The following is a 6,000-nucleotide window of genomic DNA, read 5'->3' as shown; positions in this document are numbered from 1 at the left end:
GAAATGAAAAACCTAATACCAAAGAAGGAACTCTAAAACCAATCTTGACTCCAAGAACACAGTACAAATTTGAAATCTGGAATTTTCTAACAACTGTTAGAAAAACAAGTCATTAGACTCCTATAATAACCAGTTCTCACCACACTACCCTGTCACCATACTTTATCCTTAACAGAATCAGACTGAGCAATAAGACCACTTAAGTGTTCATGTCAGTAGCCTCCACCTTAAACATTCCACAACTGACTTGAGGGGAGGGAGTCACTACAATTGGACATTTAATATAAAATACTTACAAATGGGGGCGCCTGGGTGGCTCAGTGGGTTAAGCCTCTGCCTTCGGCTCAGGTCATGATCCCAGGGTCCTGGGATTGAGCCCCGCATTGGGCTCTCTGCTGGGCAGGGAGCCTGCTTCCTCCTCTCTCTCTGCCTGCCTCTCTGTCTACTTGTGATCTCTGTCTGTCAAATAAATAAATTCTTAAAAAAAAAAATACTTACAAATGAGGAAGGGACAATTCATATAAAACTAAGGGAGTGACTAGGTTTAAGTAAAGTGGAACAAAACATATGAAAAATAAATAAGACAACTGGTAATAAGGAAATAAAAATACTCAAATTGGTGCTTCTCAGATTTTTCTTCCGAAATAATGACAGAGGACAGTGAATGTATTCCCCAAGCCCTTCACAAGGAAGAACTCTCTCCCTGAAATCATATTCTTTCTCTTAAAATAAATTCATGTAAATTTTATATTCTGCAACAAAATACTCTGGGAAAACAAGGCACATGTGTCCTGTGTCTTGATATCTCTATGGTGGTTATATTAGTTTAAGAAGCACAGAACTAAAATATACAAATAAGAATTATGAAAATACATGAAAAAATAGAAAACAGAAATGGAAGATTCAATCTATAATTAATGTATTATTTTCAGACAATACTGCTGATGTGTAAATCACAGTCCTAGTAGGGATATCATAATGTCCCTAGATTTTCTCTCCTCTAGATTAAGATAGGAAATGCTACTGTATATTCTGATAAATCCTAGTAATTGCTTTGTCATAAAATTCATCATTCTTAATTACTATCACTTATGTGACTTTCTTCCTTCTCTATTAATAGGCTTCATAAAGACAGGTACGGTCTTCTTATTTACCACTGTCTTCCAGTGTCTAATGTGATGCCTGCAAATAACTGTTTTGGGTGAATCTCCAAGCCCTTCCTAGCCCACCCTGAATATCTGATTATCTGATTGCCAGTGCTAAGACTCTTAACAATACACACACACACACAAACACACACACACACACACAAAAAAACCCTAATCCATAGTATTTAAATTAGGGGTAATAAGAATGAATTTTTTGCTATGCTCTAAGATTATAGATTTTTTTTTTTAAAAAAGCTTAAAGAAAAATTTACAAAACTTATAAAAAGATAGAGTTGATAACACAAAGGAGTAAAAAGCAAGACACTTTTCTCTTCAAACCAAAAAATATATATACTTCAAAACCTGAAATAATTTGTCAAGAAAAGTTTTATAGATAAAATGATCAAAACAAGGAACCATATAAGTTAAAAGATAAGAAATATTTCTAAAAGATAAACAGATTTGACAATGAAGAAACCTAATGATAAACATTATTTTATTAAATGAGACAGCCTTGCTAAAATGAGAGCTGAACATTGAATTTCAGATGGATTTCAGACTACTGAGATAAACAATAAAGAAAAGAAAGGGGTTTGAAAATATAAATCAAAATAATTATTATTTTTATATCTTCTTGAAAGAGTATATTATTTGCTTGGTGACAACATAAATAACCGAAGTTATAAAATTAATTATTTCAAAATATATCAGTGATAATAATATTGTAAATCAGGGCACCTGGAGGGCTCAGTTGGTTAAGTGACTGCCTTTGGCTCAGGTCATGATCCTGGAGTACCGGAGTACCAGGATCGAGTCCTGCATCAGGCTCCCAGCTCCATGGGGGGTGTTTCTCCCTCTGACCTTCAGGAAAGGGGAAGAAAGCAAGGAAGGAAGGAAGAGAGGGAGAGAGGAAGGAAGGAAGGAAGGAGAAAGAAAGAAGCTGCTTACCTATCCCACTAGGACATATCCCCTCCCATCCATACATCAGCTGTACGGCTCCTATAATTCATTGTCTTACAAACAGATTTTTCAAGAATTCCTTGCCAGGTGGAAAAGCTAAAACAAAAACAACAAAAAAAAACATACTAAAGGAACAACCAGAACACTCATATAACACTAGCAAAAGTGTCAACTGGCACATCTTCTTTGGAACCAATTTGGTGGGAACTATATCTCCCTCTTTTCCTCTAATTTATCTTCCACACTGTTTTATGAATTGTTCTCTTATTTAAAATGTTTCACAAAAAAAGGAAAGGAAAATTGTATTTCCACAGCCAGTAATAACAGGTAAATCAGATAAACTTTCCCACTTAGGCCAATGAGAAAAGTTTGCAAAATATATACTATATTAAAATTATCTACTTGAATGCATGACAGAACCAATATTATAGTGAATAATTACATAGCCAAGATCTATGACAGAAATATCCAGAAAAGTGAACCTATCATTTGTGGTTGCTCAATCCCTGAGGGTATTTGCCAATTTGAGAAGTGATAGATAAGAGCTTAAGCAGTACTATGAAAGCTTCACATTGAAAACCAAAATCCATGGAGGAATGGAGCTCTAATAAAGCCCCTCACAAGTTTACTTGGGAATTCCAAAATGATCAGAGTGAATCAGAAGTAGCATAATCCTCGCACAGACTGCAGTCCAAGTTTCAGTCACTTGCATGGACCCCAAAAAAATAATTGTGACCATCCAATCCAGAAATTGAGTCTTCTTTGAAGGAAAATATTATCATAGACCCTACTTCTTTTTCTTTTACCAACAATTTTATCAATACAGTGTCTAGCAAACAATAAAAATAAACTGTAAACAAGAAGATCAAGACAGCATGGACAAAAATAAGTAGAATCAACGCACCATAAAAATAGAACCACTAAAACTCAGATAATAAAATTTTCAAGGATAGATTTTTGAATAATTATGCTCATTAAAGAAATAAAAGATTAGACTCAAGATCTAAGCAAAGAACTAGAAACCATAAAACATGGCATAACTTTGAAAGAAACTCAAATAGAAATTTTAACACTAAAGAGTACAACTGAAACTAAGAACTTTCTGGAGGTGTGCCTGGGTGGCTCAGTCAGTTAAACACCTGCCTTCAGCTCAGGTCATGATCTCAGGGTCCTGGGATCAAGACCCACATTGGGCTCCCTGCTCCATGGGGGCCCTGCTTATCTTTCTCCCTCTGGCCTGCAGCTTCCCCAGTTTGTGCCCTCTCTCTCTGTCAAATAAGTAGAAAGATAGATAGATAGATGATAGATGATAGATAGATAGGTAGATAGAAAGATAGATGATAGATGGATAGGTGGATGATAAATAAAATCTTTTTTAAAAGTTAGATGTTTAAAAAAATAAAAACTTTCTGGAAGGCTTTAAAAACAGATTAGAACTGTTGAAGTGAAAATTTTTAAATGGAAGATATGCTAGAATACCCATAATTAAGCACAGAGGAAAAGCATGAAAAATATGGAAAAGAGGGTAAGAGAGACATTGTGGCAAGTTATAATATGCATTATAACTAATTATAAGACCATGAGAAAGGACAAAGAAAATGAAGTAGAATCAATTTTTGAAAAGATAATGATTAAGAATTTTCTAAAACTATTAAAATAAATCAATTCACAAATTAAAAAATCCATATGAAAGAAATTCACACCTAAAGGCAGCATATTAAAATAAGAGCAAAATACAAAAGGAAAAGTCTAAAAAGCAGCAACAACAATGAAACAAATTAATTTCAAATGTCTTTATGCTAATTGCTCAACAGAAAAATAAAAACAGAAAAGTCAGAAAACAATGCAAGATACCTTCAAAGTTTAAAAAAAAAAATAGCTGCCACAAAGAAATGGAAAAAGTCCATGCTCATGGATTGGAAGAACAAATACTGTTAAAATATCTATACTACCTAAAGAAATCTACACATGTAAAGCAATCCCTACCAAAATATCAACAGAATTTTTCACAGAACTAGGAAAAACAATTCTAAAATTTGTATGAAAATACAAAAGACCCCAACTAATCAAAGCAACCTCAAAAAAGAAAGCAAAGCTGGAGATATCACAATTCCAGACTTCAAGTCATATTACAAAGCTATAGTTATCAAAACGGTATGGTACTGGCACCAAAAAAAAAAAAAAAAGAAAGAAAGAAAGAAAGACACAAAGATCAATGGAATAGAATGGAAAACCCAGAAATGAACCCATAAGTATACCGTCAACTAATTTTTGACAAAGCAGGAAAGAATATCCAATGGAAAAAGGCAGTCTCTTTAACAAATGGTGCTGGGAAAACTGGACAGCAACATGCAAAAGAATGAAAATGGACCACTTTCTTACATCATACACAAAAATAAACTCAAAATGGATTAGAGATCTAAATGTGAAACCTGAAACCATAAAAATCCTAGAAGAGAGCACAAGCAATAAGATCTCTGACATTGGCTGTAGCAACTTTTTTCTAGATATTTCCTTGAGGAAAGGGAAACAAAAGCAAAAATAAACTATTGGGACTACATCAAAATAAAAAGCTTCTGTACAGCAAAGGAAACAATCAAGAAAACTAAAAGACAACCTACTAAATGGGAGAAGATATTTGCAAGTGACCTAACCAATGAAGGGTTATTATTCAAAATATATAAGGAACTTATAAAACTTAACACCAAAAAAAGAATAATTCAATGAAAAAATGGGCAGAAGACATGAACAGACATTTCTCCAAAGAAGACATCCAAATCACCAACAGACACATGAAAAGATGGTCATCATCATTTACCATTGGGCAAATGCAAAATAAAACTATAATTAGCTATTACACCTATCAGAATGGCTAAAATCAATAATAAGAAACAACAGGTATTGGCTAGGATATGGAGGAAAAGAAATACTAATGGACTGTTGGCAGAATGCAAACGGGTGCAACCACTATGGAAAATAGAGTGGAGGTTCCTCAAAAAATTAAAAATAAACTACCTACAATCCAGCAATTGCACTACTGGGTTTTTACCCAAAGAATACAAAAACACTAACCCAAAGAAATACATGCATCCCTATGTTATAGCAGTATTATTTATAATAGGCAAGATATGGAAGCAGCCCAAGCATCCATAGATTGGTGAAGGGATAAAGAAGCAGTGGTGTGCATATAGACATATAATGGACTATTATTCAGCCATAAAAAAGAATGAAATCTTGCCATTTGCAATGACACGGATGTAGCTAGACAGTATAATGCTAAGCGAATTAATTCAATCAGAGACAAATACCAAATGATTTCACTCATACGTGGAATTTAAGAAAGAAAACAGAAGAACATGGAGGGGGGAAAAAGAAAGAAGCAAACCATAAAACAGACTGTTAACTCTAAAGAACTGAGGGTTCCTGGAGGGGAGGTGGGTGAGGGGTGAATTAAATGGGTGATGGACATTAAGGAGTGCATTTGTGATGAGCACTGGGTATTATTATGTAAGTGGTGAATCACTGAATTCTACTGCTGAAAGAAATATTACACTGTATGTTAACTAACTGGAATTTAAATAAAAACTTTTTAAAAATGAGTAAAAGGAAAAAAGAGAGAGAAACAATAAAATTCTAACTATAGAAAACAAACTTATGGTGACCAGAGGGGAGGAGAGTGGAGGTTGGTTAAGTAGGTGATGGGGATTAAGGAGTGCACTTGTCATGAGGAGCACCAGGTGATGTATGGAAGTGTTGAATCACTCTATCGCATACCTGAGACTAATATAATACTGTATGTTAACTAACTGCAATTCAAATAAAAACTTTTAAATTTTATTAACTAATTAATTTTATAAAGAAAGAAAAGGAAATAGTTGCCACTTTAAAATTC

Source organism: Enhydra lutris, unplaced genomic scaffold (assembly GCF_002288905.1).
Source record: "Enhydra lutris kenyoni isolate GAN:26980312 unplaced genomic scaffold, ASM228890v2 scaffoldscaffold4, whole genome shotgun sequence".
Lineage (NCBI taxonomy): Eukaryota > Metazoa > Chordata > Mammalia > Carnivora > Mustelidae > Enhydra > Enhydra lutris.
The sequence above is the reverse complement of the archived record's forward strand: the minus strand, read 5'-3'. Positions refer to the sequence as shown.